This window comes from Schistocerca serialis, chromosome 7 (genome assembly GCF_023864345.2).
Source record: "Schistocerca serialis cubense isolate TAMUIC-IGC-003099 chromosome 7, iqSchSeri2.2, whole genome shotgun sequence".
Lineage (NCBI taxonomy): Eukaryota > Metazoa > Arthropoda > Insecta > Orthoptera > Acrididae > Schistocerca > Schistocerca serialis.
The window spans coordinates 572,543,231-572,557,964 of record NC_064644.1 but is presented as its reverse complement, the minus strand read 5'-3'; positions in this window follow the sequence as shown (position 1 = coordinate 572,557,964).

The following is a 14,734-nucleotide window of genomic DNA, read 5'->3' as shown; positions in this document are numbered from 1 at the left end:
CTGTGTTTTGTGATGTCAGATGCGCAGAACGAACCTAAACTCGGCCGCCAACATAAATGACGCGCACTTTAATACCATGTCATCAGCAAATCTTATACATTCTATTCTCTTTCCTGAAATACATATTCCTCTTTTCCCATCTAAACTTTTCGCAACAATCTCTTCAAGGTATACGTTAAACAACAGTGGGGAAAGGCAACAACCTTGTCTAACACCTCATCCAATGCTGCTTCCTTCTGACATTTCATTTCCAAACCTTATCCTTACTTTCTGGTGTAAATATAGAGTCTGTATCAGTAATCTCTTTTCCTAATATACTCCTTTCCTCTTCAAAATATCCATCAGCTTGTTCACCGAACTCTGTCAAAATCCTTGTTTAAATCTATAAAAGCAGCAAAGACTTCTCTACACTTTTCCATTTACTTTTCCCCTATAGTTCTTAACAGGCCAGTAGCATCTCTTGTTCCTTTTCCTCTTCTAAATCCGAGCTGATCCTCTGCAATCCCTCTATACAGCTTCCCATATAACCTTCTATTTAACACTCTCAGCAAGACTTCAGCTTCATTAGACTGGTGGTCCGGTGCTCTTCACATTTTTTCTCTATTGTTATCGTAACTGTTGCAACGAACTCCTCAGGCCATTGCCCTTTGTCATATATCTCGTTACAGAGGTAGACTATTTCTTTTCTTGCCTTGATTCCCAGACTCTTCAACAGATCTGCTGGCAAATCATCAATTCCACATGGCTTCCTATTCTTCATCTGCTTCAGCACCTTTTCTACTTCTGCTTCCAAGATGGTAAATCCCTTTCCATCTTCCGGCACATATTGCTCCTCTTCAACCTTAGTTTCGCTTTGCATTTCATCCCCCTTATACAGACATTCAATATATTCTTGCCATCTGTTCAAAACTTCCTGTGGTTCTTCTGCTAGAGTACCATCCGCTCTTTTTATTTCCATGTTATTCCTCTTTCTTTTACGTTCAAAAACTATCTCACTAGCCAGCTAGAGTACCATCCGCTCTTTCTATTTCCATGTTATTCCTCTTTCTTTTACGTTCAAAAACTATCTCACTAGCCAGTGTATACATCATTTCATACTTTCCCTCTCCCTCCATTTCCTCTACTTCGTCGCATTTCCGTTTCATCCATTTTTCTCTTGCTTCTTCAGTTTCTCTTCTTAATTAATTATTCAGTTTCCTGTACATCTTTTTGCCTTCTTCAGTTTCTACACTTTCCCACTTTCTCCGCTCTTCCATCTTTTCTGTTATCCATTCTTTCCCGGTGCTTTGGGATACGCTAATTCCTTCCCTCATTTTTATCCACTTATCATCAACACTACCTCTTTTCCATTTTTCCACAAATCTGTTCTCCAAATCTGATGTCTTTTCTACCTCTTTGAGTCTTTCTACGTTTAATCTTTCCTTTGCTTTACCTCTCCAGACTTTTTTCAAGTTCACTTGTATTTCTCCCATCTCTAGGTTGTGGTGTGAATTTATATCCGCTCTTGGATAAGCTTTAGCATTCTTCAAACAGTTCCTAAACTTTTTTTATCAGGATGTAGTCCAACTGATATCTTTCCCTATTCAAATTTGATATCCATGTGTAACGTCTCCTCTTGTGGTGTTCAAATAATATGTTACCCACTGCTAATGAATTTTCTTTACAGAAACTAATTAGTCGTTCACCTCTCTCATTTCTTATTCATAATCCAAATTTTCCTACTGTAACTTCATCTCTTCCTTCACCCACCACTGCATTCCAGTCCCCCATGATGATAACGCAGGCATTTATATTTTTTCTTTATCGATGAGTTCTTGTATTTTCTGATAATATTCTTCCACTTCCTCGTTACTATGCTGGTTGGTTGGCATATATACCTGTATTAATACCAGATCTTTTGAACTACCCTTCAGTCGTATCATCATCAGTCTTCCATCAACATATTGTACCTTCATTACCTTATTTTTCTACTTTTGCCCTATCAATATTCCTACTCCGTTTTCACCACAATCGATTTCCTCTGAGTAAAAGAGCTTACAATCTCCACTTTCTATCTCCACATTCTCTCCCCATCTCATTTCACACAAACCGAGAGCATCTAATCTGTTCCTTTTCATCTCCTGTTTTGCATTCTCCAGCTTTCCTGCTTGCAGCAGTGTCCTCACATTCCATGTTCCAATCCGTATCTTTCCTGCCTTCACTGTCCCTTTCTTCCTTTCAAATACATCTACTCTCAATGTGTTCCCCTCCCGGAGATCCGAATGAGGGGAAGTTTTAACTTCGGAATCTTTCACATGGAGAGACATACCATGTACTGCTTGGGAATGTAATGTGGTAGTTTCCCGTTACTTTCCACATAGACAGTAGGATGCCCAGCCTAAAGTCAGCTGCTCACCACGAGTCAGACGCTGTCTGTAGCCTCCCCTCTGGGGTTCAGTGGCTACTTGTACTCTTTTTGTACCCAAAGAGAAAAGGTGCCAGGCGCTTCAGTCTGGAACCGCGTGACCGCTACGGTCGCAGGTTCGAATCCTGCCTCGGGCATGGATGTGTGTGATGTCCCTAGGTTAGTTAGGTTTAAGTAGTTCTAAGTTGTAGGGGACTGAGGACCTCAGATGTTAAGTCCTACAGTGCTCAGAACCAAAAGGTGCCTCTTCCGCCAGCTCCACCGTACCGAAGTCCATCTTTTCCACCTTCGCTGCCGTTGAGGTCTTCACCGTATCCCTGGCAAGGGGCCCTCACGAGGTACTATCACCCAGGCCAGGAGAACGAAGCTTTTTTTAACGAGGTGTTATTCCTCCCCCTCCACCTTTCTCAACTGGGCTTGTGATCGGCTATGGCGGAGTTGCAGTTTATGTGGCATAATATTTTAATTAATTTTATATTGCTTATTGTTGCGAGCACGACCGATAAAATACAATTTTCGCTATTAGTTTCTGCAGTTGAAAATTGTGGTGTCACCGCCAGACACCACACTTGCTAGGTGGTAGCTTAAATCGGCCGCGGTCCATGTAGTACATGTCGGACCCGCGTGTCGCCACTGTGATCGCAGACCTAGCGCCACCACCAAGGCAGGTCTCGTGATACGAGAGAGCACTCGACCCCAGTTGTACGAGAACCTAGCTACCGACCAGATGTACGAAGCCTTTCTCTCTCATTAGCCGAGAGACAGAATAGCCATCAGCTAAGTTAATGGCTACGAACTAGCAAGGCGCCATTTGTATCAGTGCCTATAGCTTACGAGTATTCAAGAGAGATGTATTCCAAGGACTAATAAAAAGATAAGTAATAAGCATCTACATACTTTTCTTCTTATTCATTTATAAGTTCTCATGTTCCAGACTTCACGCCCGTCTGCGTTAGCCTTGCGTGCCCTATCGGCTACAGCATTAGTCTAGCTTGCATTTTCAGCCATCTCAACTTCACGGTGTCGGCCCAGCTACCGACACAACATTGGCGACGGGATAAAGTTTCTTTCTGATTGCTTACATTTAATTGTGTAATGGCTTCGCCACATTCTCCAGATGTACTGTCCGAATTTTATCGCTTGCAGAATCAGCAGACGCAGGCGTTACTGGATGCCCTTGGACAGCTCGTCCAGGGTCAACGTGCGTTGCACACCGATGCGGCCGCCGCCGCTTCTTCGCTACCGCTGCCACTAAACGCTGTTGCACCTCCCTTTCGACCATACGTGGCAGCCGATGAGACCTGGCACGAGTGGTCTCGCCAGTTCAACTTTCACCTCGCTGCCTACAGAATTCAAGGTAATGAGCGGCAGCCGTTTTTGCTTTCTTGTGTCGGTGTGTCCACATACCGTGTGATAGTGAAATTGTTTCCCCGACGAGACGTAGCAACTCTGTCCTACGAGGAAATTTTGTCTGCATTAGATGCCTATTTCAAAGAAACAGTTAATGTGGTTGCAAAACGGTATACGTTCTTTCGTACAAAACGTACGGCCGGTCAAACTAATAGGGAGTGGGTAGCAACATTGCAAGGACTTACTAGGGACTGTGCCTTTGCATGTGACTGTGGTCTTTCTTATTCAGATACAATGGTGCGTGATGCAATTGCACAGAACGTTTCTGATGTTCGCATACGGGAGCAAATTTTGAAACTAGTTAATCCCTCCCTTCAACAAGTGATAGACATATTGGATAGACAGGACACACTTGACTGTGCTCAGGAATCTTTTGACACTTCGCCAGCCGTGTGTAACATTAACCGGCCCGCTGGACGCGCTGCGCGGCCCGGTAACCGGGCCTCGCGCACGTCCGCACAACTGCCATCGCACAAACAAACGCAGCTGCCGCCGCGCGCTAAGCCACGTGTGCCGCGCCAGCCCACAAATGTAGTGAAATCATGCCCGCGGTGTGCTACTAGACATTCGCGTGAACATTGCCCGTCACGCCAAGCTATTTGCTTTTTCTGCAATAAGAAAGGACATGTTCAAAGTGTTTGCCAGAAAAAGCTCAGATCAGACAATCACAATCATTCCAGGCCCTTTGCTTCGCGCCGGAATCGAACCAAGGACACTCAGGCTCGTGGACCTTCGCCTATGGACATTCATGTCGTTAATTCCACTTCGTCCAGTGACACTTTCTCTAACAGTACCTGTGTTCGTCCCACAAAAACTGTGCGTCGACGTCGCCGGAAATCACGTCAATTAGCAAGTGATTCTGTACCAGTGTCTGTTCCAATTGCTCAAAACAGTCGCTCTTGTCGTCAGCAGAACAATAAACTTTTTGTGGACTTAGACTTTGAAGGCAAAGTGATACCATTCCAGCTCGATACCGGAGCTGCAGTTTCATTGCTCAATCACGACACGTACAAACAACTGGGCAAACCTCCGTTGCGTTCCGCAAATGTTAAGCTAACTACATATTCCGGACAGACAATTCCTGTGTTAGGACAGTGCAGCCTTCTTGCAACATACAAGGGACAAACAAAACTTGTGTCATTTTACGTTCTTCGTTCTTCTTCTGCAGTGAATTTGTTTGGTCTAGATTTATTTCAGTTGTTTAACATGTTTATTGTAAATCAGGTCCTATCAGTGAATCAGACTGTGCCTACAGACAGTGTTTCTCGGCTGTGTGACGAATTTGCAGACATTTTTGCACCGGGCTTAGGTTGCGCTAAAAACTATGAAGCACATTTGGAACTGGAAGGAAACGCGCAACCGAAATTTTTCAGAGCGCGCAATGTTCCCCACGCATTGCGTCAGGAGGTTGCAAGAACATTGAACAATGTAGAATCACAAGGTGTGAGTGAATGTGCGCAATGCCTCTTCCATTTCAGCTCCGCTTCATCGCTTACGCCGTACAGGTGTTCCGTTCGTCTGGACGACGGAATGTGAACGCGCCTTTCGCCAGTTGAAATCGGCGTTGCTTTCTAATACTTGCCTTACGCCATTCGATCCCCAGAAACCCCTTTTGTTGATGGTCGATGCATCGGATTTCGGGATCGGTGCTGTGCTTGCGCACAAAGTTGGCTCCCATGATCGCCCTATTGCCTTTGCGTCCAAATTGCTCTCGTCTGCGCAAAGAAATTATTCACAGATAGAGAAAGAAGCTTTGGCTCTCGTGTTTGGTGTTACTAAGTTCCATGATTTCTTGTATGGTCGTCACTTTACCATCGTCACAGACCACAAACCTTTGACATCGCTTTTTCATCCGACAATGGCCCACAATTCATGTCCGCAGAATTTCAGTCATTCTGCCAGGCCAATGGTATTCAACATCTGACATCCGCGCCGTTTTCGCCTCAGTCCAACGGTGCCGCTGAACGATTGGTCCGGACTTTCAAGTCACAGATGTTGAAATTGAAAGAGTCGCATTCACGGGAGGACGCATTGTTGCTCTTTTTGTCTTCGTATCGCTCTCAGCCCCGAGATGGTCGCTCGCCGGCTGAGTTGCTCCACGGTCGTCCTCATCGCACCTTGATGTCTTTGCTGCATCCGCCGCATCAGGTTCCTGTGCAGCGGCCGACTCCTGCTTTTGCTCCAGGCGACGTTGTATTTTATCGCAACTATCGAGGTTCACGGCGTTGGCTCGCAGGGCGCATTCTTCGCTGCCTCGGCCGCGCGATGTATTTGGTTTTGGGGGCCTCTGGTGAGGTGCGTCGGCATCTCAATCAGCTGCGCCTCTGTCGTCGCTCGGGTATTGCCGCTCCCCGTCTGCTTTCAGCGACGGTGCCGTCCGGTCAGCGCCCTGGGGACCCATCTACTGGCTCGCCTCATCCCCAGGTGTTACCGACGATGCCTTCCATTTTGCCCCATGGCGACGCGCCGCCGCCGCAGCAGCAGCAGCAGCCGCCGCCGCCGCCGCCGCTTGTTCTCCCGCCGGCGCCGCCCGCATTCGACGCTTCGTTGCAGCCGCCAAGCGCCTCCCAGGGTCACGCGCCGCCGATCGCTTCCCGTGACCAGCTGTCCTCCGCCATGGAACTCCCGCCCGCTCCGGACCACATGACGTCATCGCGCGTCGGCTACCCCGACGCAATGGAGGTTGATCCTTCGGTCACTCCTGTCTCTTTACGGGCGCATACGCCGCATGTTGACGTGCACCCTGGACTAGTTTTTCAGGCGTTTCCTAGCTCCCCTCGGACCGTATGGCCGGGTGCGGGTGGCACAGCCTCGCCTGTTGTTAGGCTCCCCACCTCATCGCATACGTCAACATGTGGTCCTCCCCACGGCGGGCGGAAACCTTATCACACGACCGTTCGCCGATTTGCGGGGGAGGAATGTGGTGTCACCGCCAGACACCACACTTGCTAGGTGGTAGCTTAAATCGGCCGCGGTCCATGTAGTACATGTCGGACCCGCGTGTCGCCACTGTGATCGCAGACCTAGCGCCACCACCAAGGCAGGTCTCGTGATACGAGAGAGCACTCGACCCCAGTTGTACGAGAACCTAGCTACCGACCAGATGTACGAAGCCTTTCTCTCTCATTAGCCGAGAGACAGAATAGCCATCAGCTAAGTTAATGGCTACGAACTAGCAAGGCGCCATTTGTATCAGTGCCTATAGCTTACGAGTATTCAAGAGAGATGTATTCCAAGGACTAATAAAAAGATAAGTAATAAGCATCTACATACTTTTCTTCTTATTCATTTATAAGTTCTCATGTTCCAGACTTCACGCCCGTCTGCGTTAGCCTTGCGTGCCCTATCGGCTACAGCGTTAGTCTAGCTTGCATTTTCAGCCATCTCAACTTCACGGTGTCGGCCCAGCTACCGACACAACAAAAATATTTTAACTTTATGAACTTTGGTCTATTATGCGTGGGATACGCACAACACTGAAAGATTTCCTGCTGTGGATGTACGATCTTTAATTTGCAAACTATTTTTATATAACACTGATCTGGCTAGTTAGATATGGAACATGGTATCATTACTGTAAATAACTATGGAAAAAAATGCCCTTCGCTGCTTTCATCTCTTGAACGCACTAAAAATTACTCCTATTACCTGTACGGAAGTTACAGTACATTATGTTCGCTAAACGTAAAAGCTGCAGTGGATTTTTTTTAATATACGAAGACTATTAACTGGCACGACTAACATGAGAGCATGAAACTAAAAAAAATTAAATTTGATTTTTATGTCATCAGCCAGAATAGGTTTTGCCCAGCAGTCTTTGTTCACACACAAGTAAAATTTTATCAATCATGAATTACGTAACTGATAACATAACAGCAGCTGCCCATGTCCACCTGAATATGACATAATAAAATCCACAATTTCCCTCTGCGTCTCCAGGAATCTGAAAGAGAGAATTTTAATGTACCGTTACCTGCCCGCTAAATTGCGGGAATACTGCTTTAATTTAATTTACTTTGAATTTGCCGCTGCAGCGGTTCCCACGTTCGCCGCACAGCTCTGCGTCATGAAAAATTCCTAATATGCTGAAAACGGCTAAGAATGTGCAATGAAATCTTGGGCTAGCTAGCAATAAATAATTTTAACAATTTCTATATTCAAAAAATCAACATGAATTGAAAGTACACACCTTTTACATCAACCTCCAATGGCGTCTTTCTCGATCAAAGGACAAATGAAGGCTACCTAAGCATTCAAGCTAGCGTCATAGGCTCTTACAATTTTAAGAAGAAGTCATAGAGAGTAATGTTTTAACCTCCACTATTTATATGCAATTTAATAAGCATCTTTGTAATTATTTTTCATTATCTGCTCTGATACATACACCCGCCGACCACAGACGTTATTTGTGAAATATAGATACATAAATATTGCACAAACATAAAAATGAAAAATTGTTATTTCCTTTTATACATAATCTACTACCATTCATACAATAATGAAACAATAATAATACAGATAAATTTTTATTATTTTTGTTATATATTCTACCGATTTTGTAATTTCCTGCCAGGAAACGTCACAGGACATTGGTTAATTCAGTACGTAAAGGGAGATGAAAATGTGAGTGTTACGGGGGACTGGAATGTGGTTGTAGCGGAAGGAGTGGAAGAACGGGTTAAGGAAGGTTATGGTCTTGGTAATAGGGACGAGACAGGAGTTCTGCAACACCTCTCAGCTAGTAATAGCCAATACTCTGTCCAAGAATCACAAAATGAGGAGGTATACCTGGAGTCCTGCCCTGTGTAGGCAGGGGGGCCGTATCTATAGCGATATTTCGACGGCCGCTGTGGCCGAGCGGTTCTAGACGCTTCAGTCCGGAACCGCGCTGCTGTTATGGTCTCAGGTGTGAATTCTGCCTCTGGTATGGCTGTATGTGATGTCCTTAGCTTAGTTAGGTTTAAGTAGTTCTAAGTCTAGGGGACTGATGACCTCAGATGTCAGGTCCCATAGTGCTTAGATCCATCTGAATCATTTTTATAGCGATATTTCGTTGCTCTGCAGATAAGCTTTCAGTCTGTAGTTGACTAGCAACTATTACATTCGAGCGCATTCTAGTATCGTCTGGGATTGTATATGATCGTGCTGAGTTTGAATTGGTTCTTTCGGTTTCTGTTATTTCCAAATCGCCTAATATTTCTTTCCTAAGATGTGATTTTTGACTAGGTTGCGACCTGACGTCCTGAGATAATTCCTTAGATTCGCTTTATATGTTTCGTTTAAATTGTGAGAGCGCCGCAGTCAATGCCTTATTTGGTGCAATTTCCGTTTTTTGCAGCTGCGTTGTTTCTAATTGTTTCAAACACCTCTGCAACTTCGTTAATGCACGTCTACCTATCTTTGTCGTATTTTCTGTCTTCTCTAATATTTCAAGAGCAATCCGCTTTGCACCCCTAACTAGCAATTGCGACCACGGTTCTTCTGACCTCCGCAATCTATCGTTCTAGTTTTGTTTGGAGCGTCAATACCTCGTTTTTCACTTCCCTCACTTCTTGCTTTATCGACTGAATTTCGACACTAACGTTTTGAATTTTACTTCCCACTTCAGCACTAACGATTTGAATTTTACTTCCCATTTCAGAGCGTACTTGATCATTCCCCTTTTTTATTTGATCTCTCAATTCAGCACGTACTTCATCATTCCCCTTTTTTATTTGATCTCCCAATCCAGCGCGTACTTCATCATTCTCCCTTTTTATTTTGCTTCCCAATTCAGAGCTGACCTTTTGAATTTTATTTCCCATTTCACTTCCCATTGCTTTTAGGTATGCAAGGATATTCAGCACACCTGCGTTATCTAGATCTTCTCTCCTACTGTGACTTTCTCTTCTTCTAGTCTTAGGCGATCTCCTGTCCTTTCTCCTTTCCACTTATTGGTATTCAAGAAAGTCATCCCCGCACGCCCCTGATGTGCTGCCCTGTGACGATGCCACTGACGGTGATCTATCGTGATTCTTAGTTGTTCCGCGTTCACGTGGACTCCCTGCACTACAGTCCTGTGTCATTACGATTGCCTCAGTATGTCTTTGTTCCTAATCTTCGCTATCAGATTGCCCACCACGGCCTTGAGTCTGTCTATCATCCTCAAAAAGTTCCCTTGGATCGATATTCTCCTCAACTGTGCCTTGTGTTGCTAACAAAGCTAACTCATTCTCATCCCACAAGCTTTCTTGACTGTCCCGTTCGAATGTTAGAATGTGTGTGAAATCTTATGGGACTTGTAACATCTCCGATTTATGTATCTCGACCCGATCCGGATCTGAATAGCAGCCCAAATAGATATTAATTAATGTGACCGTGTACCTATTGGGGCTGGCAATCGGATTTGACTGCTACGGAGTTGTTACATTCCATTTTGTCCTTCTCAAATGCTGTAATAATGAAATGTCTGGTACCAAGAAGAACAACAACACAGCTTCACTAATCAAGAACCTATATTCGTCTCAAAAACACAAAAGGAAGGAGACAGCCACTGCCTTCGTCATACATATTTAACTACGGCTAATCTCAGCACAGGCTTCTCCGTTATTCATAATCGTCACACGCTAAATACAATCACTGCAATCCAACAATGCAATCCAACACTGCAATCCAAATGATGCCGGCGCGGTAGACGCGAAACCACAAATATCGGCACAGAAATATCACTGATCACTCTTGTAATTATACTTCTTCACTTTCCCGTATTATTCTAGCACAAAGGGGTTAAACCGCGGCGATGGCCACTCCCTTTGTCGGTAAAGCAACAGGCATCCACACGGCTCGGCCCGCAACCTGGGAACTGACTCAACTCTACACTCGCTCTCGCAACACGACACACTATCGATTGTTTGCCCTATCGACCTGTGCCGAGTGCAAACTTATAGTAAGGGCCTACGGACCCCTTACAGACTTAACTGCTAAGGTCATCAGTCCCTAAGCTTACACATTACTTAACCTAAATTATCGTAAGGACAAAAACACACACCCATACCCGAGGGAGGATTCGAACCTCAGCCGGGACCAGACGCACAGTCCATGACTGCAGCGCCTTAGACCGGACTGCCCCGTGTATCTGCCATTACACTACTAGTGATCTGTTGTGCTACTATGCGCGCTTTTGCCCTAGTTATCATGGAGTGATTCCTGATAACAGTTCTCTCTTAAAAGTACACACAACTTACAATACCCACATTTATTATGTAATGGACAAGTAACATAAATAATCTACAACAAACAAGCTGAACTAATGGCAACGTCTTGAACGATCAGTGTCGTTACAATACAAACGAAGTACAGCGACAAATGATATAACATAATTATCAATAAGTTCCAGCCAGTGGGCTGAATTGCAACGCCTCTGAAAAGAAATACAATAAAATACGCAAATATTATTTTTAATGTTATTGTGTGACTTTATCGTGGCAAACTATACTCGCGAGCTAATGATCACTATCAATAACACCTAAATATTATAAATGGGAAAACGTTTTTTTTTATTTCTGAGTTCTCAAACGATTCTATGACTACAATCAGAAGACTAAATAGGATTCTGGTAGGGTAAGCCTTATCCAAGACGCTACTGGAGGAGGGTGTAAAATAAATGTGCACAACAGAAAATACTGAACTCGATAATGAAGATCTGGCCCTGTTTGACTACCCCCCCGAAGCAGATCTTAGGATCTCTTAATGGTAATACTATCTCCTGCTTCTTGCTCTTTAACATATTAATTACAACATCAACATAAATGAATGATTAAGGGAACCAGTAACTACAAAATGATAAACGCTGTTTCTGCTTATACATTTTTTGTAGATTAAACCCCTGTATATACTATAAATGTTTATATATCAATGTCCAATGAACTTAAAGAGATACAAATGAATTTCCTAACTAATATGACTGACCAATTGGTCAAATCTGCACCTTTTTATGGCTACGCGATCTAATATTAATAACACGAGATGACTGGCATCAGCTTCGTACCAATCACTGGAAGACACTACTTTCGAAGATAATCTACAGTGATGTGCGACCTCAGTGGAAATAAAATTTACGTGATAACAGCTGTTTAGCTTTATAGCCCCAATAAGCACAAGCAATTAGCAATATCACCGTATGTACTGTGTCTGGTACGTTGGAGTGATGGTTCTCATACACGTCTGCGACGACAGAATAACTCTAGCCACAAAATATTAAAAAAAAAACTCATTCAAACACTAGGGCGGCAGAAGACGGTCCTCTGACTAGTATAATCTAATACTGTCTTCTCCTCTCTGTGTTCTACAGACGAGAAACGCGAACTCCCAGCCACAAGGAGGCAGTTCAGACAACGTCTCAACCTGAGTATAGGCAGAAGAAGTGCTCTCAGTCACTGAACGCTGGGTACTCAACGACGACTCCCTACCCGGAGGCGAAGGCCAGAATCGTGTAAGTTCCCAACAGTACAGTGCCTAACCGTTCTAAAATCTCCTGAGAGCAAAGACTACATCTATAGCATCAAAGCTGATACTGAACGACCGTCAGACACAGGCGGTCAAAACGGAAGACCGAATTCTCTCCACCGCTGGCTTCCCAGAAAAGCTCGGCTCCCCTCCCTCGTAACTGCAGAAGGCGAATCATATTCTCGAAACCACGGAATATTCTCCCTCTCTGTAGATTTTTCCGAACGCCGACCAACCATATTTTAGTCTTTTGTCGTCCAGGGCGGAAAGATTGCGAGGAAATACCTGTCCCTGTGAAGGAGGTGTTCATACCCGTACCCGTGGTCTAGGGGTAGCGTCTTTGATTCATAGTCAAAACGTCTTCGGTCCCGAGTTGGATCCCCGCCACTGCTTAAATTTTGATAAATAATCAGCATTGGCGGCCGAAGACTTCCGACATAAGAAGTCAGCCTCATTCTGCCAACGGCCTTGTCAAAGAGGGCGGAGGAGCGGATAGAGGTTCAGGGCTCTCTCTTGTCCTAGGGGTGGGAAATTGCCCCTAAAGGCGGAAGAATCAGCAATGATCAACGGCATGAGGATGCAGAAGGCAATGGAAACCACTGCATTAAAGACACGTAACGTGTGTCCACAGGACATGCGGCCTTTAATTGAAGAAGTGTCATGATGATCTCTCCATTGGCAAAAGATTCCGGAATAGTCCCCCATTCGGATATCCAGGAGGGGACTGCCAAGGGGGAGGTTACCATGAGAAAAAGATTAAATAATCAACGAAAGGATAACGTTCTACGAGTCGGAGTGTGGAATGTCAGAAGCTTGAACGTGGTAGGGAAACTTGAAAATCTGCAAAGGGAAATGCAAAGGCTCAATCTAGATATAGTAGGGGTCAGTGAAGTGGAAGGAAGACAAGGATTTCTGGTCAGATGAATATCGGCTAATATCAACAGCAGCAGAAAATGGTATAACAGGTGTGGGATTCGTTATGAATAGGAAGGTAGGGCAGAGGGTGTGTATGAGGATATTGAAAGGGTAATGCAGTATGTAAAGGGGGACGAAAATCTAATAGTCATGGGCGACTGGAATGCAGTTGTAGGGGAAGGAGTAGAAGATAAGGTTACAGGAGAATATCGGCTTGGGACAAGGAATGAAAGAGCAGAAAGACTAATTGAGTTCTGTAACAAGTTTCAGCTAATAACTGCGAACACCCTGTTCAAGAATCGCAAGAGGAGGAGGTATACTTGGAAAACGCCGGAAGGTACGGGAAGATTTCAATTAGATTACATCATGGTCAGACAGAGATTCCGAAATCAGATACTGGGTTGTAAGGCGTACCTAGGAGCAGATATAGACTCAGATCCCAATGTAGTAGTGATGAAGAGTAGGCTGAAGTTCGAGGCATTAGTCAGGAAGAATCAATACCCAAAGAAGTGGGATACGGTAGTACTAAGGAATGACGAGATACGTTTGAAGTTCTCTAACGCTATAGATACAACAATAAGGAATAGCGCAGTAGGCAGTACAGTTGAAGAGAAATGGACATCTCTAAAAAGGGCCATCACAGAAGTTAGGAAGGAATACATAGGTACAAAGAAGGTAGCTGCGAGGAAACCATGGGTAACAGAAGAAATACTTCAGTTGATTGATGAAAGAAGGAAGTACAAACACGTTCCGGGAAAATCAGGAATACAGAAATACAAGTCGCTGAGGAATGAAATAAATAGGAAGTGCAGGGAAGCTAAGACGAAATGGCTGCAGGAAAAATGTGAAGACATCGAAAAAGATATGCTTGTCGGAAGGACAGACTCAGCATACAGGAAAGTCAAAACAACATTTGGTGACATTAAATGCAACTGTGGTAACATTAAGAGTGCAACGGGAATTCCACTGTTAAATGCAGAGGAGAGAGCAGATAGGTGGAAAGAATATATTGAAAGCCTCTATGAGGGTGAAGATTTGTCTGATGTGATAGAAGAAGAAACAGGAGTCGATTTAGAAGAGATAGGGGATCCAGTATTAGAATCGGAATTTAAAAGAGCTTTAGAGGACTTACTGTCAAATAATTGGGGGAAGTGGCAACAAAACGACTCTTCACGTTGGTGTGTAGAATATATGAGTCTGGCGATATGCCATCTGACTTTCGGAAAAGCATCATCCACACAATTCCGAAGACGGCAAGAGCTGACAAGTGCGAGAATTATCGCACAATCAGCCTAACAGCTCATACATCGAAGCTGATTACAAGAATAATATACAGAAGAATGTAAAATAAAATTGAGAATGCGCTAGGTGACGATCAGTTTGGCTTTAGGAAAAGTAAAGGGACGAGAGAGGCAATTACGACGTTACGGCTAATAATGGAAGCAAGGCTAAAGAAAAATCAAGACACTTTCATAGGATTTGTCGACCGGGAAAAAGCGTTCGACAATATAAAATGGTGGA